Here is a 16,857-nt window from a genome sequence, read left to right as displayed (position 1 = left end):
AATGGTCACACTTGAGTTCAACTTTTTAAGGCTACTGAAAATGCAAATACTGAAAAGATATAACCTAAAAATAGGTTGTGCATTGAATCTAAATTGATGCCCTTTTTCAAACTTTTAAAAAAGCGTTTATAAAGTAATTTGGTTTATATTCATGAAGTGGATTTAACCTTTGGGCAATTAACTGAACCTGTTAGTGCCAATCAAACAACAAAAGATACACCTTTATCTCTGCTTATGTGACACTTATTTTTCTTTCACTTTGCCCTTGAGTATAAAGATAACGGTGTGAAATTCTTCCTGAGTTCGTCTGGCCGATTGAGGACAGCTCAGCCCACATGTTGAAATCCGGGGTGAAGCAGGTGCTGTTTTTGTAAAGGGATCACATAAAAAGGAGCCTCTAGTTATAGATGTTGGCACACTTGGTGGCTGCATTGTCTTAACTTAAGTTACATGTCCAACAGAGGGAGAACAATGTAGTGCTGGTCAGAATGTGGATTTTATTATTAGCTACATATCAAATAGCTTTAAAATATCGGGTGTTCATTTCTCTTTTCGTTACATCTAGGGAATTTCTGTAATTAGAAATTATGGTAATATAGTATAGTTTAAATTGCCCACGTCTAGAGACATTGTCAATTTTGAATTAATAGATAGAACTAGAGACCATTTGTCCTCAAATCCAAAAAGACGACAAAGATTTTGCAGATAACCAGTCACGTTTGCTTCACCTTGTTTTCACCATAACAGTATAGAAATTCAGCCGTTAAGGCTTTAAAATAACACAAATCCTATATGGTATCATTTAAAGGGGCAGCATAGTTGGTTTCCTCCCCTTCACCTCTCCATTCTCAGCTGTTCAGGGTTGACTCCACCTTCAATCATCTGTCCATCATTGACCTGCTCATCACCTTGAATTACACCTACAGTTTCTAGCTCACATACACAGTTATTTTGCCCTAAATTACCTAGATAAGTAAAGTTAGATAAGTGTCATGAGGTTTTTCAGGTTTAAGGAACCTCAAAGCTCTTCTGTTTAAGGTAAGACATTAGCTGCAAATCATCTAAAGCATTTTTTTTCTTCATGTTAGATGTATGGTGACAATTTTGCATGAAAACTGTTTTGGACTAGAGTCATTACTGGGGATCACAGCTTCTTAAAAAACATAAAAAATACATCACCATACACACACATACTATGAGCAAATAATCTAACCTGAGAAATTCCAAATGAGGAACATTGTGTTTTTCCAATTGAAAGGTAAGTTTTCCCATTTGATTTTTTATGTAATCTTTCATTCAGTGCTTTGAATCATTCAATCTATAAATGTATTTATAACACAACCATAAATTTGTGATTAAAAAGTGCCAAAATTCAGGAAAAAAATGTTGCCATTTTGAGAGGAAATAAATGGCAAAAAGAAGATTTTCTGTTTTATAATTTTGTATAAGATGTAATTTAAACATCTGATTTTATGTGTGCTTGATTGAAGAGTGGCTCCTCTAAAGGGGTATCATTTCACCCAATGTATTTAAGGTGAATTCAACAGCATTGTATTAAAATAATAGCAGAGAAGCAGGGACTTACTTGCACATTCATTTTATTCTACAGAACTACAGATAATTCACTGCCACACTGAACAAGCCTGTCAGAAGGATCCATGTGTGAGCTTCACTCTTCATCGTGACCTTTCTGAGAGAGGAAGAGACATGAAAAGGATATTGGGAAGAAGGTATTTTCTTTATTTTTTCAACTAGAAAAAAGTAATGTTGTTTAGACTGTTTAGTTTAGCATCAACTTTAAAAAGCTCATTCTGTTTATGCATAGTATCTCAGTAACTGGTGAGGCAAATGTTTTTTATTTACAAACACAAAAAATTGCACATATGCACCACCTCATACAGAGTATGAATTAAAGAAACTGTTGGTTTTGAGTAGGTGGGTCATTATACGAAAACGTGCCATTTTGTGTCCCTCAGGGAAAAAAAAGCTCTGTAAATCTTAATAAACCATTAAACAAATAAAATATTTTATAATTTAGTTTCCATAATATGTCTCATAATATAAGAGTAAATTAATTGCTGTTTCTTTTGTTTTTAAAGGATTTTAATCACATTTTTGTGCAAAGCATCTTGCAGAAATGTTGAAAATGGCCTGTCCCTCAGTATGATTTTTCTACTTCTACTTGCTATCGAGGCCAAAAAAGTCAAACTATCATAAAAAAACATATACTTGTATAAAGCCTTAAGTGTCAGTTCATTAGTCATGAATGGATTTTATTCTTAACATGTGTCAAATAAAAAAAAAAGCACAATTTAGTCGGGTCCCTAGGTTCTCGTCAACCCTGTTACTTTTTATGAAAACACCTCTTTAAAGATAATGGACTCTTCCAAAAGTTGCATCAGTTCCAGGAAGTGACATCATCTGCCTTTCAAGAAGTTGATGGTAGAAGACAAGTAAGTGTTCTCTTCTTTTAATGAATTTTCTTTGAGTTTATGTAATGTCTGAAAGACAGGGACACGCTCATTGTGTCAGCCCTGTTACCAGAAAAGCATACGTTAAAAAGTGATTTGTACATATTTAAAAATTTACATATATAACAACATTTAAGCCTCTCATTAAGGCACATAATGTGGTGTCATTACCTATACCTCATGGCTAGTAATGGCCGCCAATAACATTTTTCGTCAACCCTGTTACCGTCAACCCTGTTACCATTCCAGGATAACAGGGTTGACGAAAGTATGCTTTTTGGTGTCTTACCCATGTTGTATACCCAAGAAGGGTTAAATCAAGGGCAACTGGACTTGGTACTTCATTTGAAGATGTTTTGACTCTCATCCAAGGGGTTTCTTCAGTTCTAAATGACTGATGGGGAGTGCCAGGTATTTAACCCATGTGGGGTTGTCACCCCTGAGCCAACCCTTCTTGGATAACTATAACCTGGATGACTGAGAATTTTCATAGACGTACTTTTCTTACTAATAGTATTTACATAATATACATGTTTTTACAGTTTTCATCCTAAGGCTAAAATGTGTTGAGGTTACTGATCTATACTGATGCACACAAGTGCATTGGGTTTTATAAATGTGCTTTATAAACCAAAAGTCATTATTATTTTTATTATGAGAAGTCAATAAATAAACAAGGTTGCTGTTAAAGTGTTTTATGTATTTTTATTTGATTTGATTTTGTTAGGATGCCTCTTTCTGCAGCTGAGAAACAGCGCAGATACAGACAACGTAGAGATGCTGATCCTGAGAGACGAGAAGCATATTTAGAAAAAGAGAGGGCAAAATGGAGAAAGGACAGAGACACAGGGAAAAAGCGGTCAGTTAGTGAACTAAATGACAGAGAAAGGAGAGCCAAGCGGCGAAACTGGAGAGCAGCACAAGTGAAAAGCAGAACAGCCAAAGCAGCAAGTGCAGCAATCATAGATCAGTGCGTGACGCCACCTCTAAGTCCAGAACCAGGTGTAGAGCCAGCACCAGGGCCCTCAAGGTTAGAGTTAGAGTAAATAGAAGTTAAGGCTTTTATTCAATGTTTCAATTTTGTAAATTTCAATTTAAGGTGTGTGTGTGTGTGTGTGTGTGTGTGTGTGTGTGTGTGTGTGTGTGTGTGTGTGTGTGTGTGTGTGTGTGTGTGTGTGTGTGTGTGTGTGTGTGTGTGTGTGTGTGTGTGTGTGTGTGTGTGTGTGTGTGTGTGTTGTTTGTGTGTGTGTGGGTGTGTGTGTGTGTGTGCGGGTGTGTGCATGCATCTCCCTATTTATTTATGATAATTTGATTGTCAGTACAAGTATTTCATTAATCAGTGCTTGATTGTGTTGCAGGCAACGTGATCAGGGGCGTTTAAGGTCAAAGAAGGAGAGAAAGAGGCTCCACCATGACCTGGGGAAATTGAGGCAAAGCCTGGAAAAAGAAAAACAAAAGACAAATAAGTACAAAAAAAGATACTTCCGCCTAAAATATAAAACAACATCCCCTTCTTCTAAAGTCAAACATCAATTGAGCACCGCAGCTGTGCAGTCGCAAGCTCGAAAAACCCTCAAATTTCATTCTGCACTGTTGAGGGACATAAAAAGCAAATATACAACTTCATATGATGAACGAGAGAGGCAGATTATCTCCAAATTGGTATCTGGGCAGATTGTGAAAAAGTACCGCATGCAGAAATATGGACAGAGTGCCATTGGTCTTCCAAGAAGAAGGTGGAAGACTTTAGATGGAAATGCACTTTCTTTCTCTCGTAAAGAAAAGCTCCGCATTCCAACACAAATAAAATCAAGTATCAGAGCCTTCTTTGACCGGGATGATGTCAGTCGGGTCACCACTGGGAGAAAACAGACAATAACGCGAAACAAAGTAAAAAAACAGAAGAGATTTCTTGTTGATACACTGTTAAACCTTCACAGAAAGTTTCTGTCTGAAAATGCAAACAGAGCTTTGTCCTACACTCTCTTTTGCAGACTTCGTCCCTTCTGGGTTGTACATCCAACCATTCAAGACAGAGATACTTGCATGTGCAAAATCCATGAGAACCTCGGCTTTGTGGTTGACAAGTTGAAGCAACTAAATTTTCTTCCCAACTCAAACCTTGAGAAGCTAATAGAGGAGGTATCTTGCAGCACCAGCAGTAAGGAGTGCATGTATGGAGAGTGTCCCAAATGCAAACTGAAAAGCTTCCCACTGGATACTGTTACCAATGCATCAATGCGTATAACATACACACAGTGGGTACTGGAGGAGAAAGAGAAGAACAGAATGCCACAAGAAAATGAGGCTGTGTCATTCAAAGTGACAGCAAAAAAACAAATCGAAAGCTCTTTAGAGGAACTCATTGAGCATTTCACGTGCCTGCTGCATAAGTTCAAGAAGCATGTGTTCAACATCAAGCAGCAGTTCTCATTCTCCAGAGAACTAAAGAGAAGTCTGTCCTCACATGAATGCATTATACATGTGGACTTCTCGGAAAACTACTCGTGCAAATACAGTGCTGAGATCCAGGCTGTACATTTCGGTGCCTCACACCAACAGGCAACAATGCACACAGGTGTGTTATATGTTGGTGACAATGCTAGCCCTCTCTGCTTCTGCACCATCTCTCAATCCAAGCAAAAAGGTCCCCCTGCAATCTGGCAACATCTTGAACCAGTACTGGACTACATACAAGCCCATCATCCATCTGTGTCTGTGGTCCACTTCTTCAGTGATGGCCCTTGTACTCAGTACAGGCAGAAAGGTAATTTCTTCCTGTTCAGTACTGAGTTGAGCAAGAGGGGCTTTGAGAGTGGCACCTGGAATTTCTTTGAAGCGAGCCACGGCAAGGGTGCTCCTGATGGTGTTGGGGGAGTGTTAAAAAGATTGGCAGATCAGCTTGTGAGTCAAGGGCGTGACATCCCTGATGCCATCACACTCTACCGAGCTCTACTGACCACTGGCACCACAGTGAAGCTCTTTTATGTGGAAACCGAGAATATTGTGGATGCATACCGTAACATTCCAGCAAACATCCCATCGGTCCCTGGGACAATGCGAATACACCAAGTGGTCACCAACAGAAAAGGCCACTTGATCTCCAGAGACGTCAGCTGTCTGTGTGCTACACTGAATAACCTGTCCTGCACATGTTTCAACACTCACCACTTCACCTTCCCTCCACTGTCAGCTACCTCAAGCACATCAGTCAGACCTCAACCAATCCAGTCAGAGGAGCACCTGACAGAAGAACTTCAGATCGACTGGAATGACGACCAGATTATCGGAAAATGGTGTGTCCTGACATATGACAAGGAGATCTACCCAGGAATCATCGTGGCAAAAGATGAAGGATATGCCCAAGTGAAGTGCATGCACATTGTTGGCCCGAATAGATATTTCTGGCCAGCCCGTGAGGACAGCATCTGGTATATACTTGATGACATTTTAAGATTGATTCCTGCTCCTCTTAATGTGACAGCACGGCACGTAGAAATACGGAAAGACATCTGGTCAAAACTTGTTGGGTAGGCAGACAGGAATGTTACATTGATCATTAGTGATCATTGACTTTTGTTTATTCTGTTAAGGCCAAACATGTTCAACAGTTAGCTTTTCCTTTACCGAGTCCTTTCCTTTACCGAGTGATCGTTAGTGGTTTTTGCTTTGGCCAAACATGTTCAATTGGTCATTTAATTGCAATGTAATGTTAATGTTTTAATAAAACAGTTGGTTTACATTTACATGCGCAGAATCATCATAATTTTTCATAATTTTTATGCTAAAATATCTCAGTAGAGCTGTTTACAAAATATGCTGATTAGTCATGTTGAATTAAAGGTTTATGAATGTCCAATTAAGACTCCATTACACCCATAACTGTAACTCTAACAAGCAGTATAACCAATACGGTAACTGTTGTCAACCCTGTTACTGATGTGTCAACCCTGTTACTTGTATAATATTCTAATATCATTTAAAAAATGAAAATAAAAATGTAATCAACTAATTGTAAATGTTTAGTAAGAGAGGCTAATAATCCACTCAAAATTGAATTGAGGCGTTTTATTTTTGTTTCCATACATTTTTCTTAAAACAGAAGATGCTGGGAGAGTGTAATTTGGAAATGAACGTATTCATCCACTAAACAAAATAAAACTTTCAATATTCTCAATTCACAAAAACTCTTAATGTAACAAGGGGGGGTTTATCTTTCACAGTATATCAGATTTGTTCTATATATGTATTTAAAACCTTTTCAAAAAGTAATTAATATGTCGGTAACAGGGTTGACGAAACACACACATTTACGTTGGTTTTATTAAAATAAAATAAAAAATAAGATAGCCTGAGATGGCACGGCACATTTTCCTGAGAGGTAAGGATCTACTTCATCCAAAAAGGGGCTTAAAGATTTTCAAAACAGTACTTTGAAAATCAAACATTCAAAGTGAGAAATGGCACGTTTTCGTATAATGACCCAGGTATGCACCAATAATAATTTTTTTAATGGCAGATTCCAATTTTTTACAAGCAAATTTGCAGGTACCGGTTGCAGGTTTATTTTTTTCTTAAAGTAAATGTATTTGTTGTTTATTTGCTCTATTACTGGCCAAACTGGCCATTAACAAAAAATATCTGAACCACTGCATTCACAATTTTGTCTGCTGGCGTGTCTCTGTTCTCCTTATTGTGTCCGTCTTCGGCGTGTCCCATCTCTGGCCTGTGTTTAATGTCCCATTTACAGACTTTATAATATTCATTTTGGGAAATGATTGCAATGCAGTTTGTGTGCAAGAGATGAGCCAAAAAACTGGTTACAATTTGTGGCCGTTCGCCTGGTGAATCTCTAGTTTTGAGTAACACATTTCTCCAAATTTGTTTTCTAATTACATTAATCTGGATTGCAGAGTCAAAGCAATCCAAATTTTAATTAAGCAAACTGATGATGACTGTACCTTGGATCCTGTATCACGGCTCTTGGCTCTCAGCTTGTTGACCTGAGATTCAGCAATATCAGCCCTCTCCTCTGCCTCATCCAGCTCATGCTGCAGTTTACGGAACTTGCCCAGATTAGAATTGGCCTGTTCCTCCTAAACAACATATTTGTATGCATTTCAAAGATCTGAAAATATTTCCAGAAAAATTCAATGAATAAAAATAATTATCTTAAACATACCGCCTCCTCAGCAGATCTCTTGTAGGATTTGACCTTCAGCTGGAGTTTGTCCACCAGATCCTGCAGGCGAGCCAGATTCTTACGGTCCTCTTCAGTCTGCAGACAGGATACAAAGATTTAATTGTGTCTCTATGCTTAAATTATATAAATGGTATGAATAAAAGACATTTATTTTTATGTGAGGGAATATGACCTGGTAGGTGAGCTCCTTGATGCGTCTCTCATATTTACGGACTCCTTTCACAGACTCGCTCGCCTTTCTCTGTTCAAGCTCCACCTCATTTTCCAGCTCTCTGACCTTAGAGATGTGTAAGAGGGTTAGCTAATCAAATGAAAGCAATAGACTTGTTTGCAAAAACGTCAGTAACTTACCCTGGCTTCCAGCTTCTGGACCTGCTTCCTGCCTCCCTTCATGGCGATCTGCTCAGCTTCATCCAGACGGTGCTGCAGGTCCTTGATGGTCTGCTCCATGTTCTTCTTCATGCGCTCCAGATGAGCACTGGTGTCCTGCTACAAATTTTACAAATGAAAAACTGGAGATTGCATTTTGTAAAATACTATATAATACTATAGCATACTTTGAGATGCCCATGAAGACCCTTGAGTTGCTTCTGGGCTTCTGATGCCTGCCTGTTAGCCTGGCTGAGCTGAATCTCCATCTCATTGAGGTCTACCTCCATCTTCTTCTTCAGCCTGAGATCTTCATTCCTGCTGCGAGTCTCTGATTCCAGTGAGCTCTGCAGGGTATCCACCACTCTGCTGGTTCCTCTTGGCCTGCTCCATCTCTTCATCTTTCTCTGTCAGCTTGCGTTCAATATCAGCTTTGACCTGATTGAACTCCAGTCGGGCCCTCAGGATCTTACCCTCCTCATGTTCAAGAGAACCCTGACAGTTGATGAGAAATGTTTAATTAAGACTTCATTTTTTTCTTCACCATATAGGCTTACAATTACATACAACACCTTGAATATTCATTGTTAATGGTAACCAAAAATGGCATATTACACAATCAATACACCTCAGCCTCCTCCAGAGCAGTTTGAATTTCAGCTTTTTTCTGCTCCAACTGCTTACGAACTTTCTCTAGCTCATGAATGTTCTTTCCACTCTCACCAATTTGTTCAGTAAGATCAGCAATCTCCTCTGTTTAAAAGGCAAGATAATGGTAGTTAACACACAGTCAAGAGAAATATTTAATTTATGTGCTATGTTAATGGTCAGATTATGGGACCTTGGAGGTTCTTGTTTTCTCTCTTCATAGTTTCCAAATGATCCAGAGACTCCTCAGAAGAGTTCTTCAGTTTGAATAGTTCAGTGCTGAGAGATCTGGCTTCCTTCTGGGAGCTTTCCAGCTCACTCTGAGACTCCTCATATTTCCGCTTCCATTCAGCTAGGACCTGTTGATAGAATCAGACTTTGATTAGCTACCATTGGAGCTGAATGAATAGAAAGATCCTTTATAAGTGTGTTTTATTCACCGTGTCAAAATTTCTTTGCTTCTTGTCCAGAGCAGCAGAAGCAGCATTGGATCTCTCCACATCCACCATGAGGTCTTCAATCTCATTCTGCAGCCTGTGCTTGGTTTTCTCCAGAGAGGAGCAATTAGCATTAACAGCTTCCACAGCTTCTTCAGCTTCTTGTAGACGCTGAGCAAGTTTCTTCCTTCATGAATAAACAGAATTTGTTCCTTTTATCTTTCAATATAAACAAGATGTTATTTGTAGGAAATACTGATTTTCATGTTTCATACTTCGCTTCCTCCAGCTCCTCAGTCCCCTGGATGGCATCAGTTTCATACTTGGTTCTCCACTGAGCCACTTCAGAGTTTGCCTTGGACAGACTCCGCTGTAGCTCAGCCTTGGCTTCCTGCTCCTCCTCATATTGCTCCCTCAGCAGATCAGCATCATGACGAGCAGACTGAACTGCATGAGCCAGGGCATTCTTAGCCTATGAGGATTGGGAATATCCTGTTAACCATATACAAATGCAATGGACAGTTGGTAACAAATCCTTTAAAAAATAAACTATACCTTGACTTCCTCCTTTAGTTGTCTCTTGAGGTCCTCAATCTGCTGGGTGTAGGACTGCTTGCCTCTTGTTAGCTGAGAGACCAACGAATCCTTTTCTTCCAGCTGTCTAGAAAGCTCCCCTAGATAGAAGTATAACCATTACATTACAGAAAAAAAGCTAGAAGGACAATATTTTGTTCAGCATTGTACATTTCTAGCCTAGAAATCTAGACGCACCCTAGCGGCAGAAAATGTATTTTGCCCCGAGTGTAGTCTAGCAACTCTCGGTAGACCTGGGAGCTGGAAAAACCAAACTCTGGTCAGGCCAATCACAGCGTGTGTAGAGTCGGTGGGCGGGCTTAACATAATGACGGCACGTCACGGCAGAGTTGCGGAGGTTCTGCGTGCTACTCGTAAACAAAGAAGCTGACGCACAGCGGTCAACGCACAACGGCACTGAAGTCATTCTTAAGAAAAGAAGATATGTTCGAAGTTTTGCCTACCGGATACGGCGAAAGTCTATCAACTAACGTTAGCTTGGCTTCACCTTCTTTGCTCTGGTTGGTTGTGGCGCTCATGGCGCTATCCAATTGCATGCAGAGGGAATTTGAAAGACAACCGTTTATCCCGCCCCTCGGATTGAGCCCTGTCAATAGTGTGTTTCCAGACCCAACATCTTGATGTGGGTCTGGCTTGTCAGGCTAGTAAATTTCATCTTTTTCATTTACAACAGAAGTGTCACCAATCCACTCACATCATCCACTTGTTGCTCCAGCTTGGCTCTGACTTTTGTGAGTGTGTTGACTTTGTCTTCCTCACTCTGGAGGTCATCCAGCGTTTGCTGATGGGCCTCCTGCAGAGCTTTCTTCTCCTTGGTCAGCCTAGCGATGATTTCATCCAAAGCGGCCATCTCTTCTGTCAGGTTTTTAACCTGTAAAATTGTATAATTGAATCAATAGACTGTTAACACACTATTCTAGCATCACTAAACGTTCAGTGTTGAAAACTGACCTTATTCTCAGTGGCATGTTTCTCTTTCTCAACTTTGGCCAGAGTGAGTTCAAGATCATCAATGTCCTTCTTGAGCTCAGAACATTCATCCTCCAGCTTTCGTTTCTTTGCAGTCAGCTCCGAATTAATTTCCTCTTCATCATCCAGTCTCTCAGTCAGCTCTTTGGTTTTGGCCTCAAGCTGGATCTTGCTCTTGATCAGACCCTCACATCTCTCTTCAGCATCACAAAGATTATCTTGCTCCTGTTCACAGGTACAGAAAATTATTTGTAATCAATTTAAGCAACTCTACATTTGATTTAATTATACATTTCATACATTTCACATTCATAAATGTATAATATCATAAACTTACAGTTTGGACTTGGAGTTGCAGGTCGTTCTTCTCTTGGAGAAGAGAAACCATCTTTTCCTCAAGCTCCTTTTTGCGGGCTTCAGATTTGGCATATGCCTCCTTCAACTTCAGAAATTCATCCTTCATGTTGGCCATCTCTTTCTTTGCTTCAGCAGATCTCAGCAGTGGTTTGATCTTGAAGTAGAGCTTCATCCAGGGCCAATTCTTGACACCCATGAAAGCACGCACATTCCACTGGATCACAAGCAAGGCATCTCTGCAATGTAATTTTGCACATTCATATCTTAAACAAATTAAAATGATTGATCTCAAATTTATTGAGAAACTCTGATTTCTAACCTGCGTTCAACAATCTTCTGGAACTCAATCCTTGCGAGAATACCACGGGCTCTTGCTTGAATACCAGTAATGCTGAGAGCAAGAGGGTCATCTCTCATCTCTTCAAGAGTACCCAGGAGACCAGCCTTGAAGATCACCTTCAAATAAATGAGATTTCTAGTTTAAGACAATCCATAAAATTAAAACAATTAAAAAAGTATTTTGATGAATATTATGTTATTATGGTTGTGATCAATGTCCAGAGATCCCAGTAGTTTTTCTGCTCCTTTCCTTCTGTCAATAAACTGTCCCACAGGGATAGCAGCAGGATTCAGGATGCGGTGTCTGTAATAAGTAAATTAATGCTATTGTTGTTTTCAATTACAGATTGTAGTTTATTTTTTACTTTATAGTTTAGGTTATATTTTATATGTGATGATTAAAGAAAAACAAAAACTTTGACACTTATCAGAACTTGGAGTCAAAATTAAACGTACCTCTGTTTGAAATCTTACAGCGCAGCTGCTGCATGACCAGAGGATTCTCCATCGCCCCAGGAGTCTTAGTCTCATTGGGGATGAGGCAGCGCACAAAGTGAGGGTGAGTTGACACCTTAAGTTGGTCATCAGCTTGTTCAGGTTCTACTGTGGATAGACATTATCCATCAATATCCCCATATATATATTAGTGAATTAGTAGAATTAACGTTATGTGCAACACCACGTGAAATTCAGACCGGTCACACCAATACTAACACGCTGTCATATCGATACTGTAGAAAATTAGTATCGTATCGTTTCAGATATTTCAGTATCGATACATATCAAAATATGGATATTTTTGACAACACTAGTAGGCATACACACAGGTTCGAAGACTCGTTCTCTCGCCCCCTACAGTGCAATACGGCTTGGTATACATCCGCGCTAAACTATCAAGGTGAAAGTCATCATAGCTTGTGTAGTATAGACCCAGCTCCCAACCCAACTTTGAGAATAGATTAACAGCGATATTTTTTTTATCGCCCGATAAGAGTCTCACGTTAACGCAGCACGTTAACGGCGATAACGGCCCACCACTAATATATATATATATATATATATATATATATATATATATATATGGTGTCCCATATTTGGAATTCATGCTCTGCATTTCACCCATCCAAGTGCACACATACAGCAGTGAGTATTAAACACACACACACCCAGAGCAGTGGGCAGCCATTTTTGCTATAGCACCCTGGGACCTATTGGGGGTTAGGATCCTTGCTCAATGGCACCTCAGTTGTGAGTAATGAGAGTGGAATAGAGAACTGTTCATTCACTCCCCTCACCTACATTTCCTGCCGGTACTGAGACTCAAACCCACGACCTTCAGGTCCAACTCTCTAAACATTAGGCCACAACTTCACCCAGTATTATATATAATTAATTTACACATATATATTATTAATTTCAGTATGAAAAACCATATGTTACCCTGTGAAGGGCAGACACAGTCTGGAAAGAAGAGCCCTTTTTCTTCTTCTCCTTTCCTTTGCCACCTCCTCCTCCTCCCTCCATGGCTGTTGCAAGAAATATCATGTTCATATGTATTATGTATAAAGAAATATCACAAAACATTCCCTTGTTTGTTTTTAGGATTCTGATGTCTAAAACACACCTGAGTCAGCACCAGCATATCCAGCAAACAGGTAAGCCAGAAGTTTCATGGTGGACTTCTGATAGAGGCCAACAACCGTCTCATTGAGAGGGTCCTTGTTCTTCACCAGCCAGTTATTGAACCAGGGAGAAATGGGCCTCTGGTTTACCCTTGACAATCCTAGGCTTCTGGAAGTTGTTTGATTTCCCCAAATGGTTGTCATAAAGCTTAGCTTTGAATGCTGCATCACTGGCTTTGGGGAACATGCACTCCTCTTCAAGGATGGACATGATACCCATTGGCTAGCAAACAATAGATCGAAGGGTTTCAAATTAACTCAGCAGTATTGATCCAATTCCTGAGATCTCTCATATTTTAAAACTCACCTTTTCAATGAGATCAATACAAGCCTGCAAGCCCATGCCAAAGTCAATAAATTCTGAGTCAATGCCCTCCTTCTTGTATTCCTCTTGCTCCAGCACAAACATGTGGTGGTTGAAGAACTGCTGCAACTTCTCATTAGTGAAGTTGATGCACAGCTGCTCAAAGGTGTTGAACTAGAAGGGATAAACATAGGTAGAAAACAAAATCACAGAATGACAGATTTTAGAGTCATGTTTTATGTAATGTTAGAAGTCAATTCATTTTGATAGTGTACAATTTAAGACAATATTTATTGTCATATAACTGTCATATAAAGAGTAAACTGCACATGGAGAGTCAACAACCATCACAACCATCCAGAGGAACATCTTCTCGTACTCTGATTTGGAAAGTGCACCAATGGCATAGTACACCTGTCCAATACACATTAAAATGGTACAGAATATTGTGTTTTTGCAGTAACATTATGTTATGAAGGGATGTTAATCATGAAGTCTCCACCTGCTGGACATTCTGTCCCTTGGTGACCCACTCATTTCCTACTTTGACTCTTGGGTGGCACAAAGCCTTGATGAGATCAGCAGAGTTCAGGCCCATCAGATAGGCTGCTTTATCAGCATCTGTCATCAATAAAAGAAGATGGTTGATGGTAATGAATCTTGTATTTCCCAATAACTGTATGCATTATGTCAGCATTTTGTCCTAATACTGACCTTCAGTCCCATCAGCTTCGGCTTGTTCCTCTCTTTGCTTCTGTTTGAACTTCATGTTGCCGTAGTGCATGACAGCACCAATCAGCTTGTAGATGCTGTTCTTCTCCTCTTGGGTGAAGCCCAACACATCAAACTCTTCCTAGAGAACATGTACAGTGTCTCTAATAATTAATTGCATTGCATGGCATGTTATACGGACTTCAGTTCTAAACCTTTGTGAAGCCAGTATCAACAAATGTATTTAGATAGGGCACATCTGTAGCCATCAGCTTGTCAGGATCATCAATCGAGGCCACTTGCGTGAGAGATGTAGGCGTAATCATAAGGGATTGTTGTGATCAGCAGCATCTCTGAGAGGATAAAAACATCTCATGTTTTAAAATAAATAAATACAATGTGACGTCTCATCACTTGTGATTTTGCTTACCCAGCAGTTCTGGTTTCTTCTGAGACAGAATCTGATAGAAGATGTGGTAGTCTCTCTCAGCCGTGAGCTGATAAGTGACACGGGATTTCTCTAACGGATCTATTTTTAGAAATGTAGAAGTTAAGCTTTTACATCCAGCTCATTCATTTGTAAGAATGAGACTTGTAAGAAATATAAATCCATTCTAACTTTTATCAATGTCAGCAGAAGCTAGCTTTCCACTGGCAGCAAAGTGAATGCAGATGAACTTGCCCTGTTTAAAAACAGTCATCAATGTAATTTCACTTGTGTAAATAAAATCAGCATATTTTGAAACTGGAGGCAGATCAAACTCACAAAGTGTTAGAGTTGTTATTCCTGATGGTCTTGGCATTACCAAAGGCCTCAAGAGCAGGATTACACTGGATGATTTGATCCTCCAGAGTACCCTAAAAAAACAGACATATATAGAGAGTAAAATACAGAGCAGAGGATGTTGTGTTTCAGCTGGTTTATAGTAAAGTTTAATGTCAGAATTGTACCCTTAAAGCATAAACTAACTAAATAATGTGATTTGTACTTTATACCCATTATCAATGCATATGTCTCTGAGGTTAAATCTTTGTAACATGGATCTGTATTAACCTTCTTATCACTGGTGTCCTTCTTGCCACTACCAGCAGCAATGCTGGCAAAGTACTGAATGACTCTCTTGGTGTTTACAGTCTTTCCAGCACCAGATTCTCCACTGTCAACACAAAGCAGTCTTAGAAATTTATGAAGAATGAATTACTAAAAAACTAACAAATAAAGTCAAACCCCAGGATTCAACTAAAACACAGAAAATCTTACTTGATAAAAATAGACTGGTTTTCTCTGTCTGTAAAATAAATATATAATTATGAATGTAATATGCATAGTAAATAAACACAAAATTATTTCCACTAGTTATTGTCTGTGCTGTCTTTTTTAAAGGCATGGTTGTATATAAAATATTTAAAGAATTGTCAAGTAGACGCACCTGACAGCATGTACTGGTAGGCATTGTCAGAGATGGAGAAGATGTGAGGAGGAGCTTCACTCCTCTTCTTTCCTCTATAGGCAACAACGACTTCCTGGTTGTACACTGGCAGCCACTTGTAGGGGTTCACAGTGACACAGAAGAGCCCAGAGTAGGTCTGTAGGAGATTCACAGAAGGTTTAGATCTGCTCATGCAAGATAAAGAGAATGTGTGAGTGTGTTAAGACTCGACTCACGTAGATCATCCAGGCTGCGTAACGCTCTTTGAGGTTAAACAGCACAGCGGGCTCGTGTAGGAAGGTGAACATCGCCATGTCCTCAATTTTATCGAACTTTGGCGGGTTCTGAGGGTGAACATCAGCCTCCTTCACAGTTACTGTCTGTGGGAACATGAGATTTGAGTGTTAAAACAGTGTCTGTGTGTATTATTTTGTACATGCAATCCAATTTCATCCTTTAATTTCAATGTAGAGAAATGTCATAATCAGGCAATTTCACTTTGTGACTATTTAAAATCCCCCAATTAATCATAACGCCAACACAAAATCTTGAACTTACCGTTCCCTTTGAAGTCTCACAGGTGACTTTATCTCCATCTCAACTGATAACAGATGCCTTGAGATACTCTTCTTCAGCATCAGGAACAAAACACTCTTTCTTCATGTCAAAGGGGCGCGTTTGGGCCTCCAGACGCTCCTTGTCCGACTTCCTGAGGTACGGAGCCGCTGGCCCGAACTCCTCCATCAAAGCATCCCCCATTTTTCACCTAGCCTGCTGTTTGTTAGGGTATGCAAACAGATTACTATACGAGATATTATATATAGGAGCATATTTGGACACTTAAGACACAAAAACAACAAGATAATTAACACATATTTAAGAAAAATAACACAATGACACTTTCAAGCAAAAATATGAATCTAATTTGAAATCTAGTGCAATCTAGTTTGTTTGTGGTTTGAGGAATATGTTGATAGTTAATGTGATTTTCTACACCTGTGTATGAATGGTATATGAAAACTTTCATACATTCACAAAAAATTGCCAGCTTATTTAAACACATTAATCAAAAATGAGTGAAGAGAAAGGATCTTGCAGCATAAGAGACATTTATAAGTGTGTCCAAATAATGAGACCACTGTACTGTATATGGTAGGACTTCTACACTCTAAAAAAAAAAAAAGGTTCTATATGCAACAAAAATGGTTCTTGGCTCGTAATCATAGGGGATCCTTTTTTAGTGCTATCAGCGGTTCTTCAGAGGTTCTTCACCGGTTCTTTGACTAAGGTGCTTTATAGCACCTCTGAAGAACCGCTGAAGCACCAAAATTGGTGCTATATAG

The 16,857-nt window shown here is 39.3% G+C and overlaps 1 pseudogene across 1 annotated transcript; it reads right to left on the bottom strand.

Moving 5' to 3' along the window:
* Positions 1 to 1,669: 1,669 nt before the first annotated feature.
* On the bottom strand, positions 1,670 to 16,273 carry LOC307120022 (myosin-7-like; annotated as a pseudogene). Its single transcript has 32 exons — positions 16,073 to 16,273; positions 15,751 to 15,894; positions 15,515 to 15,671; positions 15,346 to 15,373; positions 15,139 to 15,241; positions 14,851 to 14,942; positions 14,704 to 14,767; positions 14,515 to 14,613; positions 14,342 to 14,437; positions 14,088 to 14,226; positions 13,876 to 13,994; positions 13,680 to 13,787; positions 13,377 to 13,547; positions 13,012 to 13,292; positions 12,828 to 12,913; positions 11,822 to 11,987; positions 11,587 to 11,691; positions 11,368 to 11,523; positions 11,029 to 11,284; positions 10,674 to 10,916; positions 10,413 to 10,593; positions 9,684 to 9,802; positions 9,404 to 9,600; positions 9,132 to 9,315; positions 8,885 to 9,050; positions 8,672 to 8,796; positions 8,232 to 8,538; positions 8,026 to 8,163; positions 7,847 to 7,951; positions 7,654 to 7,749; positions 7,433 to 7,567; positions 1,670 to 1,690 (listed from the first exon to the last, which is right to left on the bottom strand). The product of its transcript is annotated as a myosin-7-like (transcript).
* Positions 16,274 to 16,857: the final 584 nt, after the last annotated feature.

Source organism: Gobio gobio (assembly GCF_949357685.1).
Source record: "Gobio gobio genome assembly, chromosome: 23".
NCBI classification, from domain to species: domain Eukaryota; kingdom Metazoa; phylum Chordata; class Actinopteri; order Cypriniformes; family Gobionidae; genus Gobio; species Gobio gobio.
This window is presented reverse-complemented; position numbering and strand designations above follow the sequence as displayed.